This window comes from Myotis yumanensis, unplaced genomic scaffold (genome assembly GCF_028538775.1).
Source record: "Myotis yumanensis isolate MYYU_CA2020_CCGP unplaced genomic scaffold, mMyoYum1.0.hap1 SCAF_3, whole genome shotgun sequence".
Classification (NCBI taxonomy): domain Eukaryota; kingdom Metazoa; phylum Chordata; class Mammalia; order Chiroptera; family Vespertilionidae; genus Myotis; species Myotis yumanensis.
In genome coordinates this window covers 98,675,873-98,691,037 of record NW_027223754.1, presented here as the reverse complement: position 1 = coordinate 98,691,037, position 15,165 = coordinate 98,675,873, and the positions used below count along the sequence as shown (strand labels likewise).

Genomic DNA, 15,165 nt, shown 5'->3' with positions numbered 1-15,165 from the left:
ATATGAAAAAATGCTCCATGTCACTAATCATCTAAAAGATACAAATCAAAACGACAATGAGGTACCATCTCACACACGTCAGAATGGCTACCATCAGCAAATCAACAAATGACATGTGCTGGTGAGGTTGTGGAGAAAAGGAAATCCTAGTACACTGCTGTTGGGAATGCAGACTGGTGCAGCAACTGTGGAAAACAGTATGGAGGTTCCTAAAACAATTAAAAATGGAACTGCCATTTGACACAGAAATACCACTTCGGGGAACATATCCTAAAACTTCCAAAACACCAATCAGAAAGAATATATGCACTCCTACATTCATAGCAGCGTTCTTTACAACAGCTAACATCTGGAAACGGTTCCAAATGCCCATCACTAGATGAGTGGATATAAACAGCTGCAGAACAGATGGAGCTCTTACCCTTTAAGATAGCATGGATGGACCTGGAAACTATTATGCTAAGTGAAATAAGCCAATTAGAGAAATACAAATATCACATGATCTCACTTATATGTGGAATCTAATAAACAAAATAAACTGACAAACAAAATAGGACAAGAGGTATGGATGTTTGGAACAGAATAACAGATCTCAGTGGGGAGGTGGAGGGAGGGATAGAAAGAGATAAAAAAAAAAGATCAAATATGCATATATGCATAACCCATAAATACAGACAGTAGTGTGTGGAAGGCCTAGGATGGGGCAGAGGATAGGTGGGGGGGGGGGGGGGGGGGAAGGGGGGCAGGGCAAAAAGGAGGAAAATGGGCGACACATATGTAATATTGACAACAATTAAAAAAATAATAGCCATATACAAAATGCCTAACAGTCTTGAAGTTATTCATTCATCCATTCATATACCAAATATTTTATTTATTAAAGATTGGGACTTACTATTCTAGGAACTAGGAGTATATCTGTGGAAAAGAAAAAGCCCATGCACAAATAGTGCTAAATTCCAAGAATCAAGATGTATATATGTATATAGTATGTATACTATACCTAATTCCAAAAAAGGTTGTGGTTGGCTTACATATCACATAAAGCATAAAAGAAGATATAAATTGTGAGTAGTTGACAAAGAGGAAGCAATGGAGAATTAAGATGAGGGACAGAGAGAAAGTGGAAATGAAATTCAAAAAGTAGAATTAATTTTCCATCAAGAAAGAAAGGTATTTATTAATATGGATGAATGACTACATGGTATGATATAAATGGGATAAATAATAAGAATATGATTACCTAACCCTACATGCCATTAAATGCTATTCTAAGTGCTTTATATATGTTAAACTAGAGGCCCAGTGCACAAAAATTTGTGCACTCGGGGGGTCCCTCAGCCCGGCCTGTGCCCTCTCCCAGTCTGGGACCCCTTGGGGGATGTCCACCTGCTGGCTTAGGCCCACTACCTGGGGGAATGGGCCTAAACTGGCAGTCAGACATCCCTCTGGCAGCCCGGGAGCCCTCAGGGGATGTCCACTTGCCCACAAGGAGCAGGCCTAAGCTGCAGTCGGACATCCTTAGCGCTGCTAAGGGGGCGGGAGAGGCTCCCGCCACCACCACTGTGCTGGCAGCCATCAGCCTGGCTTGTGGCTGAGCAGAGCTCCCCCTGTGGGAGTGCACTGACCACCGGGGGGCAGCTCCTGCATTGAGCATCTGCCCCCTGGTGGTCAGTGTGTGTCATAGTGACCAGTCATTCCCAGTCATTCTGCTGTGAGGGTCAATTTGCATATTACCCCTTTATTATATAGGATAGGATAGAGGCCTGGTGCACAGGTGCAGGCCAGCTGGTTTGCCCTAAAAGGTGTCCCGGATCAGGGTGGGGATCCCACTGGGGTGCCTGGCCAACCTGGATGAGGGGCTGAGGGCCGTTTTCAGGCTGCCCACAGCACCTTCAGGGTGGGGGGTTCCCTCTGCGGTGCCTGGCCAGCCTGGGTGAGGGGCTGATGGCCGTTTTCAGGCTGGCCACGCCCCTCAGCGACCCAAGCCGCCAGCCTCTCCTTTTTTTCTTTTTTCTTTTTTGGTGGGCTGGAAGCAGGTATCTGGGATTTATTTATATTCTACAATTGAAACTTTGTAGCCTTGAGCAGAGCCCAGGGCCAGCCAGGGCAGGCGGGAAGCTTGGCTTCCTCCATTGCAGGGGGCAACCCAAGGCTCCTGCTTGCTCTAGCTCCCTGGCTGCCGCCATCTTAGTTGGGTTAATTTGCATACACACTCCTAATTGGCTGGTGGGCGTGGCTTGTGGGTGTAGCAGAGTGGCAGAGTGATGGAGCGATGGTTAATTTGCATCTTTGTCTTTTATTAGTGTAGATAATGTAATTCTCATTACAACTTATGAGAAAGAAACTATATTTTTTCCTTTTACAGATAAGTAATCACAGGCACAAAAAGTTTAATTAACTTGCAAATTGCCATAAGATCAAAATCCAGTAAGTCTGTCTTCGCACAAGTCCATACAAGCAATAAAAAGCTCATTTAAGAATATTTTTTAAATCTTCTAAAATTTAAGAATTTAAAAATAAAAATATCCTCAATTTTTAATATATTGTATTCTATACATTTTTCTCTATAATAGCTCCAAAATTCAACTTTATAAGAAACTAGTCCTTGTGTTAACTTCTTTAGCTGATCTAGAGGTTCTCTCTGGTTAAAGGCTAGTTTTACTTCTATGTATGAAACAACTTCAACTATTCTTACTAGTTCTGGTTTATTCACAATAATAGCTGATTAAGAGTTTGGCTCTGAATTCAGACTTCCTAGACTTAGATTTTAGCCTCACCACTCACTCAATCGTATGGCCATTTGCAAGTTAATTTAAACCTTTATTATAACTCCTAATACATTAGTGTTAATATGGTTAATAATACTACTTCTCTAAATCTCAGTTACTTCATAACAATATGGGAATAAAAGTTCCTATGTAATAGAATTGTTGTGAGGATTGAATAAAGTAACTGGGTTATAAGCAGTTAAGAACAAAGCTGGGCATGTAATTAGCACTTAGTTAAGGTTATTTACCTAGTAGATCTATGAAAACCAATTCAAATATCATTTTTGCCAGGCCATAGTCTTACTGAAGAACTGCTTATTTATTTACTAATTATATGCCCAATTGATCTGGGTCACAATTTTGAACATTGTAGACCAGTGAATAGTAACTCAGAAGAGGTTCTCTAGAATGGACCATATAGAGGATGAAAAGGTTTGAAAAACAATGACATGGATACTTACTGATGGAAGTAACAGAAGCAGACAACCAAGATTTAAGCCTATAAGTAACTGGATAAATGTGTCAAGAATTAGTATAAAATAAATTGGAAGAACATTGAAGTATTTTTTTAGACTAATGTCCTAAATGAGCTCTTTGTGCTTTAGTAGAATCTGAAGTAACCAAAAACCATTATGAAATGTGTAAAATAACAGAGATGAGCTCAGCTGAAAAATAATAGTTTGCTTTTAAAGGGATTAACATTTAACATGTGTAATTCCAACAATCAGGCTCTGTTATGTGAAGCCTAAGGTTCCATCTCACAGTAAAAAAGAACAATCCCCTTTTAGATATACCATTTAATAACAAAAGAGTTCAGTTAAGGCTCTCTGATTAACTTGCCAGCAGCTCTAAAAATATTTATTGTGGATAATGTAGAATGGGCCTATGTTTTCTGATAGTCTTTTTAACCTTTATTATAACTTCTAATACATTAGTGTTAATGTGGTTAATGCTTATGAAACTATCATTCCAAGATTAGGAAAATATTTATTCCCCACTTCTAACAAGTAGTTCAATAGTTATAAACTAAAGCATAAAAAAAAAAAGTAGAAACAATTGGCCTTTATGATGGAAACAATTCTCTGGTAATCCTATGAGAAAAAGACATAATTGTCCTCATAGAAAGAAACTACAGATAAATGAGGTGAGGCAGCATGATCTAGGTCACACATAAGTAAATGGCAGATCCAAGATTCTAATCTAGACTAGAAAGCACATCTAAACAGCTTGCTACAAAGTCAAGGATGGTAAACTTAAAAAATACATTTCAGATACGTCATAGCTCAATGAAAAAAAATCAGTGTTTTATGAACAGTGTGTGGGATAAAATGAGGAAAGACAAAATGTTTTCAGAGGATAAGAAATGTAACATCCAGAAGTAGTAAATCACAATAAGGAAAAAGAACCAATTTATTTAAGTTATTTCAGCAAGAAAGCAGAAAACTGAAGGCTCAATTACTTTTTAAAAAAATTAGCAATAAATACTAAAAAAACATTTTAAATTTTTTTTTATTGATTTCAGAGAAGAAAAGTGAGGGAGAGAGATATGGAAACATCAATGATGAGAATCACTGATCGGCTGCCTCCTGCATGCCCCCTACTGTGGATCAAGCCCGCAACACAGCATGTGCTCTGATCAGGAATCGAACCTTGACTTCCTGGTTCATAGGTCAATGCTCAATCACTGAGCCATACCATCCAGGCAAAAAGAAAAGATTTTTAAAAGCAAAGATAGTGACACAAAAAATCTAAAAATGCTAAGTAAATAAAAGCTAAAATCACTGTTACCATAGTATAAAAAAATATTTATGAATCGAGACTTCCTCTAAATCTGAATGTATCATTGTGATAGTCTATTTGCACAGTTAAGGGTGCTCTTCTCTTCAAGGCCTTCTTAAAATTATAAACAGTACTGCCACATAAAAGTGGTCCACAACTCAAGAAGTGCTTCTAACTCAAGAAGTAATCATAACTGAATTTATATAAAACTAGAGGCCTGGTGCACGAATTCGTGCACCAGTGGGGTCCCTCAGCCTCGCATGCGGGATTGGGACGAAACTGGCTCTCTGACATCCCCCAAGGGCTCCCAGATTGCGAGAGGGCACAGGTCAGGCCGAGGGACCCCACAAGTGCAGGATGGGAGCCAGGGAGGGACAAAGAAGGCTAGCCAGCCAGAGAGGGACCGCGGGAGGGCTCAAGGGCATGTCCAACCCGTATTGCTCAGTCCCAATTGGCCTGACCCCAGCAGCAAGCTAACCTACCGGTCGGAGCATCTACCCCCTGGTAGTCAGTGCACATTATAGCAAGCACTTGAGTGGCGTTACCATATAATTAGCATATTACGCTTTGATTAGTTGAAAGGACGACTGGACACTTAACATATTAGGCTTTTATTATATAGGATGACATAGCTAACCCTTTTTTTTAAGTTTTAGCTTTTTTTCATATTTTTATTGATTTTTTTACAGAGAGGAAGGGAGAGGGATAGAGAGTTAGAAACATCGATGAGAGAGAAACATAGATCAGCTGCCTCCTGCACACCCCCTACTGGGGATGTGCCTGCAACCAAGGTACATGCCCTTGACCGGAATCAAACCTGGGATCCTTCGGTCCGCAAGCCAACGCTATATCCACTGAGCCAAACCGGTTAGGGTATAGCTAACCCTTTTTAATGAAATCTTTTTATTTACATAAAAGCATAAAATTATTGTATATAATCTTTGGAGAAATTTCTGCCAATATTTTTTCTGCCCATTTTTAAATATCAGATTATGAGGTTGTTTTTTTAAAAAATAGTTTATTAATTTTTAGAGAGAGAAGGAGGGAGAGAGAGAAACATCAATGTGAGAGTACAACATCCATCAGCTGCCTTCTGCACGCCCCCTACAGGGGATTGATCCTGCAACCCAAGCATGTGGCCTTGACCTGGAATCAAACCCAGCAACCTTTTGGTTCAGGGGACAACACCCAACCAACTGAGCCACTCGGGCCAGGGCACAGTATGGCTTTTATGATGTGGAGTTGTATGAGTTCCTTATTTATTTTTGAATATTAACCCCTTATCTAATATATCATTTGTGAATATCTTCTCCCATTTAGTAGGTTGTGTAAATCAAAACCACAAGAGATACCACCTGTCAGAATGGCTATCATCAAAATGTCCATCAATAAATAAGATGTGTTGTCAAGGATGTGGAGAAAAGGAAAACTTCATGCACTATTGGTGGGACTGTAAACTGGTGCAGCCATTATGGAAAACAGCATGGAGTTTCTTCAAAAAATTAAAAATAAGAATTGCCGTATCACCCAGTAATTGGTCTTCTGGGTATTTATCCAAAGAAAACAAAAACACTAATTCGAAAAGAAATGTCCAACCCGTATGTTCATGAAAGCATCCTATATAATAAAAGCCTAATATGCTAAGTGTCCAGTAGTCCATTCAACCAATCAAAGCATAATATGCTGATGATATGCTAAGGCTGCTCAACCGCTCATTATGATGTGCACTGACCACCAGGGGGTAGACACTCCGACTGGTAGTTTAGCTTGCTGCTAGGGTCCAACCGATCGGGACTGAGCAAGACGGGCTGAACATGCCCTAGAGTCCTCCCACAGTCCCTCAATGGCTGGTCAACCTCCCACCTTCCTCCCCGACCCTGATAGTGCACCAGTGGGGTCCCTCAGCCAGGCCTGAACCCTCTCACATGAGCTGTGCTCATGGCTGGTGAGAGTAGCAGTGGTGGCGGGAGCCTCTCCAGCCTCCAAGGCCACGCTAAGTATGTCCTACTGACGGCTTAGGCCCGCTCTTGGAGCAGGCCTAAGCCGTTGGTCGGACATCCCCCAAGGGCTCCTGGACTGTGAGAGGGCACAGGTCGAGCTGAGGGAGCTCCCCTCCCCAAGTGCATGAATTTTCGTGCACCAGGCCTCTAGTATGTATATAATGGAATATTATTCAAGCAATAAGAAAATGAAATTTTGCTCTTTCAATCTCCGGCTGTGGCATCATGAAGAGCTGCCATGCCATGTCTGCCCACCTGCAACGGGTGATCGTACTGAACTGCTTCAGCTCCCTGATCACGAGGAACAAGCAGACTTACGGAACCCAATAACCTTAAGGCCCACTACTCCTTTCACTACAATGGACGTGGAGCAGTGCCCTAGGGCAAAGATGTGGTGGTCATCATGAAGCAGAGATCTGGGCAGCGAAAGCCTGCCACATCCTATGTGTGGACCACCATCAACAAGAAGGCCTGGGAGCAGCATCCAGCACATGGTCCACAAGAACAAGTATGGCCATGATCTGAGCATGGCCGCCAACTGCAGAGCCAGCGCCATCTTAAGCAGCCAGAAGCCTGTGAAGGTGAAGAGGAAGCAGCCCTCTACACCAAGAGTTCCTGAGCACCCTTTTCCTCAAAGCAATAAAGATATCACCCAACTTTCCTCAAAAGAAAATAAAAGAAAAGAAATCTTGCCTACTGTGACAACACTGGATGGACCTAGAGTGTATTATGCTAAGTGAAATAAGACAGAGAAAGTAAATTACATGAGAAACATTAAAAAAAAGGAAGAAAAAACAAAACTGCAGAAACGAATAAACTAGTTGCCAGAGGGGAAGAGGGTGGAGGGAATGGGAGAAAAAGGTAAAGCTGATTAAGAGGTACAAATCTCCAGTTATAATATAATTAATCCATGGGGATATAGTATATAGCACAAAAAATATGTTAATATCTGATGACTTAGCACAGTAACAGATGGTTACTAAACTTATTGTGATTATCACACAGTAAAGTAAGAAATGTGGAATCAATATGTTGTGCACCTGAAACTAATATAATATTGTATGCCAAATGGACTTGAATAAACATTTTTAATACTGCATAAAAATCTGGAGTATAAAATGCTGACTTAGAAATATATTATTTTCTGAAAGTACTAAGGTTTATAATTACTAGCAATTTAGGTATCTTTACTTTTTAATATATAGTCTTTAAATAACTTTATTTTTAAATCTTAGTTATTAGTTAAGATCATATATATATATAAGCCTAAGTGACCGTTTGACCATTCGACTGGTAGCTATGATGCGTACTGACCACCAGGGGGCAGATGCTCAATGCACAGGCATGGAAACATGGAACAGACTGATGAATCACAGAGGAAGGCGGAAGTGGGTAGAGGGGGAAGAGATTAACCAAAGATCTTATATGCATACTGGAGGCCCGCTGCATGGATTCGTGCACTAGTGGGGTCCCTTGGCCTGGCCTGCGGGGATTGGGCCAAAACCAGCAGTCCGATATCCCCTGAGGGATCCCGGCTTGCGGGAGGGCGCAGTCCAGGCCGAGGGACCCCACCAGTGCATGAATCCGTGCACCAGGCCTCTAGTCCTATATAACAAAAGCCTAATATGCTAAGTGTCCAACTGTTCGCTTGACTGTTCCACTACTCACTATTACGTGCACTGACCACCAGGGGATAGATACTCTGTCCAATAGGGGAGCTTGCTGCTGGGGTCCAGCCAATCGGGACTGGGTGAGATAGGCCAGACACACCCTGGAGCCCTCCTGCAGTCCCTCCCCAGCCCTGATCGGGCACCAGTGCAAAGGGCCCCACTAGTGCATGAATCCGTGCACCAGGCCTCTAGTGTGGGATAATTCAATGTTCATTAATTAGATCAAACTAGACAATTATCAACCAGCTGGACTTCTTTGTAATTTATACTTCTGGATAAACTCTCAATTCTAAACATTACTTTTAATGCCCCAATTTAACACCCCAGATTCAGTTTCCTCTACTTCCCATTTCCTACCAACTGTCATAAGGAACACTGCTGCTATGCCATCTGTCATTTCATTTAAAATTCTTCATATATGGTATTAAATAGTCATGATATAGAGTTCTCTCCCAACCCTTAAATTTGTTAACTTTCATTAAACCTCCAAACCTCAGTTTAGATATCACTTAATCCAGAAAGCCTTCCCAGTAACCACAAAATGACCTTTCTCTACACACCCGTATGAGTCATCCATATCAGAACAGACATTACATGATACCCCCACATTACAATAAGCATTGTAGAGGTAAGGACCATTTCTAACTATTCCCTATATCTGTGTCATTAGCACACCGCCAGGCCCATTTAAAGTATTCAATATTTTAAATGTAAGATGGCAGGATGTGAGAACAGGGAGGATGAAAGTAGGCTGGTTAGAAGGCTTCACTAATTCATAGTCAGTCACCAAGTTATAAGCCAGCTTTTCTACTCTACTTTTCTCCTTCAGCAATGAATTACTCTTATTGCCACTTAGTATTTTTAATGCCCCAGAGATGATCACAAAGCAAAAGAAAATGTTTCCTCATTGCTTTTTATACCTCTCAGTTGCCTTACATTGTTTCCTATTATTACATGGAAAATATGTAAGATTCCACAGATAAAATTGAGATTTATATTATTGACTAAGACATTAAGTATACCACACACAATTTGTAGTTGTTAAAAACAGTTTTAAATATATTTTCACTTCCAGTATCTAACTAGTTTGAAGTGAAATCAGTTTACAACATCTTCCTTTGAAAAAGAACCTTGGTAGTAACATCACCAAAAAATGGCAGAGCGGGCAATTCCAGTGCTATGTCCTCCCTAAAAAACTAATGAGCTGGCAAAAAATGTCAGAATGAACTTCTGAAGAATTCTGGAATCAAGTAAAACATATAAAACAATCATAGGAAGACTAGGTGAAGAGAAGCTACTGTTTTGTGGTAAAAAAGCATTGTCCCATTAATAATATCACTTACGACAATCATGAGGACAACAGCCTGTACTCCTGTGGGTTACTAGTATCACAAAAAGCAGTAGGCCCTTATTCTCAAAGAACTGTGGTTGTGGGGATCAACTATCTTACAGCTCCCTAAAAGACACATGCAAAGAATGCCTTTTGTTTCACAGAACTCAGAATATCCCCACAACTGGGACACTTTTGCTGAAATCATTTAATGCCACAGGTATTAAGTGCATCAGCCTATAACAAGAGACAACATTGATATTATCTAAATTATAAGGCTTTTCAATTATTAATTTCTAAAAAAAATATTTTCAAGATAAAGCTATATCTATAAGCAATTTTACAAAGAAAAAGGTGGAAATATCACTAAAAACCATTATTTTATGTACATTTAGTATAAGCTGAGTAATTTACATATATAGATAGCCTCACGTAATTCTCATGACTCTATGAAATAACTATCCCAAAGAAATTGAAGTTGGTGTAAGTTAAGTTGGCAAGGTCCAAAAGCTAGTTATCATAAGAATTTGTCTTATCTTAACAATATCATAAAGAATTAAGAAGTGTATCAATACAAGAGCACACCCAAAACATAAAGCTGTACCTTCACCAGTCATGAAAACTTCAAGATTGGCTGTTAAATGTTAGCATGAAAATAAAGGACTTTTAGATCAGTGTTTAGTAAATCACAAAAAAATACTCTATAATTCAGACATGAATGTAATAAAAGTTAATGATACTGAACCCAGCTAACAAACTAAAGCAATAAAAATAAAAAATTACTTGTTTATTTCCTATTTCCTTCGCACCAGTCCTCTCTACAAGTAATTAATATTGACAATCTTCCCGTGGTGTAGAAATAACTATACTCAAGAGTATAATAAATACTATTACAAATACAATCCAAAAACTTTAGGGAAGGGTGGAGAAAATAAAGGGAGCACCTTCCTATAATAAGTGCCTTCTTAAAAGTATATTTTTAAATAACATGCAGTATAAACCACATTTATAACTGTTTTATATGAGTACTAGTGGCCCGGTGCGTGAAATTTGTACACGGGTCGGGGGGGGGGGGGGTGGTTCCCTCACCCAGACTGCACCCTCTCTAATCGGTGACCCCTTTGGGGATGTCTGACCACCAGTCGGACATCCCTCTCACAATCTGGGACCACAGGCTCCTAACCACTCACCTGCCTGCCTGGACTAATCACCCCTAACTGTCTCTGCCAGCCTGCCTTATTGTCCCTAACCCCTCTGCCTGCCTGCCTGCCTGATCACCCCTAACCTCTCTGCCTGCCTGCCTGCCTGATCACCCCTAACTGCCTCTACCTGCCTACCTGATCACCCCTAATGGCATCCCCTGCCGGCCTGATCTTGCCCCCAGCTGTCCTACCCTGCCGACCTGATCTCCCCCCCCAACAGCCCTCCCCTGCAGGCCTGATCTCACCTCCAACTGCACTCCCCTGCCAGCCTGGTTGCCCACAACAGCCCAACCCTGCCGTCTGATCTCGCCCCCAACGGCCCTCCCTTGCCAGCCTTATCTCACCCCTAACTGCTCTCCCCTGCTGGCCTGATCTCCCCTAACTGCCCGCCCCTGACAACCTGAACTCGCCCCCAAGTGCCCTCCTCTGCCGGCCTGATTGCCCCTAATGGCCCCTGCCTCGGCCTCCACCACCATGGCATTGTCCGGAAGGAAGTCGGACATCTGGATGATGGCTGGTCAACCCAATCTAATTAGCATATTACCCTTTTATTAGTATAGATATATTATATAGGATAGGATTCCTTAAATGGGGGGAGCCTTTTTCAGCAGGAGGAGATGCTCTTGGCAGACAAAAATACATAATCCCTATATCTGTACTGATAGCCAGCCATATGCACCCTACTGCCAAACCGGTCATTAAAAAATTGAACCGCTTTCTTACACCTTACACCAAACAGCTGTTGCCCTTAAAACCCCTCCTCAGCCCCCAACTTAGGTTCTGCCTTCGCAGTTCACCCAGAGTAGGTTCTGATTGGTTGGTTTCTATGCCAGTCAGCATCAAAAGCTCCACCTCCTAGGCAGTCATTGGCTCCTCACACTTCACCCATATTTGATTCTGATTGGCCGGTTTCTATGCCAGTCAGAGTCAAAAGCTCCACCTCCTACACGTCCATTGGCTCCTCACACTTCACCCAGATTTGGTACTGATTGGTCGGTTTCTATGCCAGTCAGCATCTCCGGGCCTATCAACGAGCTTGATCAGAGAGGCAGGGCTGATCAGTAGCCCCAGCGGAGGCCAGAGAGAAAGAGAGGTGTGGCTGCAGGCCCGGAGCCAAAGAGAGAGGCAAGTGCTGATCAACAGCTGCCACGGAGGCTATGGATCAGACCCTGCTTTTCCCTTCAGGCCTCATTCGGGGTTGATACGCAGCCCCCTCGGCAGTCAGTGCTGGGTCGGGGCGCCAACAGCGGCAGCAGTGTTGGGTCGCCATGACAACCCAGCACTGACTTTCAATAGGTTGAGCCTTTGCTCGTTCTCATGTTATGGACCATGGGTTTTTATATATTAGGATAACAAACAGATATAAGTACAACTAATTGCTCTCAGCCAACTGACATGTAAAAAGCATTAAAAATTTGAAATGCTAAATGCTAAACTAATAAATGCTTTTAAATTCTAACCCATAGCTTAACAATGAAAACCCTAAGGAAACCCTAAAATTGTAGAGTAGTACACTTGAAACCTATATAATGTTATTGATAAACTAGAAGCCCAGTGCACAAAAATTTGTGCACTGGAGGGGGAGGCAGGGGTCCCTCAGCCTGGCCTGTGCCCTCTCGCAGTCTGGGACCCCTCGGGGGATGACCACCTGCTGGCTTAGGCCCGCTTCCCGGGAGATTGGGCCTAAGCTGGCAATCAGACATCCCTCTGGCAGCCCGGCAGCCCTCGGGGGATGTCCACTTGCCAGCGGGGAGCAGGCCTAAGCTGCAGTCTGACATCCTTAGTGCTGCTGAGGAGGCAGGAGAGGCTCCCACCACCACTGCTGTACTGGCAGCCGTCAGCCTGGCTTGTGGCTGAGCAAAACTCCCCCTGTGGGAGCACACTGACCACCAGGGGGCAGCTCCTGCATTGAGCGTCTGCCTCCTGGTGGTCAGTGTGTGTCATAGTGACCAGTCGTTCCCAGACTTTCTGCTGTTAGAGTCAGTTTGCATATTACCCTTTTATTATATAGGATAGAGGCCTGGTGCACGGGTGGGGACCAGCTGGTTTGCCCTGAAGGTTGTCCAGGATCAGGGTGGGGGTCCCACTGGGGTGCCTGGCCAGCCTGGGTGAGGGGCTGATGGCTGTTTGAAGCTGGTCACACCCCCTTCAGGATGGGGGTCCCCACTGGGGAACCTGGCCAGCCTGAGTGAGGGGCTGATGGCTGTTTGCAGGCTGGTCACACCCCCTTCAGGGTGGGGGTCCCCACTGGGGTGCCTGGCCAGTGGGGACCCTCACCCCATGGAGGTTTGGCCAGTCTAAGTGAGGGGCTGAGGGCCATTTTCAGGCTGACCAAACACCCTCCCCCCCCCCCCCCCCTGCCGGTGACAGAAGCTCCCAGGTTCTACTTTTTTTCTTTCTTTTTTTTAATTCTGGGATTTATTTACCTTCTATAATTGAAACTTTGTTGCTTTGAGTGGAGCTCAGAGACGGCCAGGGCGGGCGGGAGGGAAGCCTCCTGCTCCCTCCAGCTCTGTGGCCACAGCCGGCTGGAAGCAGGTATCTGGGGTTTATTTATCTTCTATAATTGAAACTTTGTTGCTTTGAGTGGAGCTCAGAGCCAGCCCCGGCAGCTGGGAAGCTTGGCTTCCTCCATCACCGGGCAACCAAGCCTCTTCCTTGCTCCAGCTCCGTGGCTGCCGGCCACCATCTTGGTTGGGTTAATTTGCATATAATTGATCTGATTGGCTGGTGGGCGTGGCTTAAGGCATAGCGATGGCACGGTCAATTTGCATGTTTGTCTTTTATTTGTGTAGATGTCACCCCAATGAATTCAATAAAATGTAAAACAATAAAGCAAACCCTAAGCAAAAAAGAAAACCCTAAGAAATCTATTTTATAAATAAAAACAAAATAGTCTTCTGCAGATTAATAAAAACTGAGAAAACTAATTGCCTGCATAGTTCACTACAAGAAATATTAAAGTAACTTCTTCCAGCAGAAGGAAAATGATATCTAATAGAAATGTGAAATGCCACAAAAAATTGAAGAATGCCAGACTGTTAAATCTGTTGTTAAATAAAAACGATGTTTCTTTCTTATTTTTAAAAACCCTTTAAAATAAAACTACTTAATGCAAAAATAAGAACAGCACATTAAGACATTTATAATGCATGTAGAAGTAAAAACAATGATAACAAGAGTACAAAGAACAGGAAAGGGAAAACATAAGTACACTTTTAAAAGGTTCTAATTCCATACCTGGTATATTATTTGAAGGTAAAAAATTATACTTAATAATGCATATTGTAAACTCTAGAAAAACACTAAATGTAAAAAAGAAATACTAAAGACCTTAACAGACAACTCATTGAAGAAGATATACAAATTATAAATAAGCATATGAGAAGATATTCCACATCAGGGAAATGTAAATTAAAACAACAAATGCCAGTGCAAAAGTGGAGCAACAGGAACTCTCATTCCTTGCTGCTGGGAATGCAAAATGGCACAGCCATTTTGGAAGACAATTCGGTGGATTTTTTCAAAACTAAATATACCATAGAATCCAGCATTGTGACACCTGGTATTTACTTAAAAGGAGCCAAAAATTTATGTCCACACAAAAATATGCACATGGATATTTATAGTAGCTTTATTCGCAACTGTCAAAACTGCAAAGCAATCAAGATGTCCTTCAGTAGGTGAATGGTACATTCAGATAACAGAATATCATTTAGTGCTAAAACACACACACACACACACACAAAATCACTATTCCATCAAACCATAAAAAGACATGGAGAAACCTTAATTACATATTATTAACTGCAGAAGCCAATATGAAAAGGCTATAAAATGTATGATTCCAATAGATGAGATTCTGGAGGATGCAAAACTATGGAGACAATAAAAAGATCAGTGTTTGCCAGGGGATTTTGAAGAAAGAAATAGATGAAGCACAGAAGATTTTTAGAGCAGTGAAAATGTGATAGCATAATGGTGCATATATGTCTTTATATATTTGTCAAATTCATAGGATGTAAAACACCACGAGTGAGCGATAAGGTTAACTGGACTTTGGGTGATTATGATGTATCCACGTAGGTTCCTTGATTATAACAAATGTACCACTATCTTGGGGGATGTTGATAATGGGAGAGGCTACGCATGTGTGGAGGCAGGGTATATATGAGAAATTTCTGTAGTGTTTCCTAAATTTTTCTATGAACCTAAAACTGCTCTAAAAGTTAGTCTTAATTTTTTTCAAAAAAAATCTTAAAGAAACAAATAGGTATGATTAATATATCAACAGTACATTTATATTAATAAAAGGGTAATATACTAATTAGTCCAGATAGACTGGACGTCTTCCGGACATCATTCCGGATGTCCTTCCTGACAAAGCCGGGGCCATGGCCGACCTGCAAACTG

The 15,165-nt window shown here is 41.9% G+C and overlaps 1 protein-coding gene and 1 pseudogene across 5 annotated transcripts in view; one reads left to right on the top strand and one right to left on the bottom strand.

The window, feature by feature from the left end:
* Positions 1-15,165, bottom strand: part of NBEA (neurobeachin) — a 975,192-nt gene that overhangs the window by 902,742 nt on the left and 57,285 nt on the right. The window lies entirely within an intron of this gene.
* On the top strand, positions 6,794-7,290 carry LOC139005110 (large ribosomal subunit protein eL28 pseudogene; annotated as a pseudogene).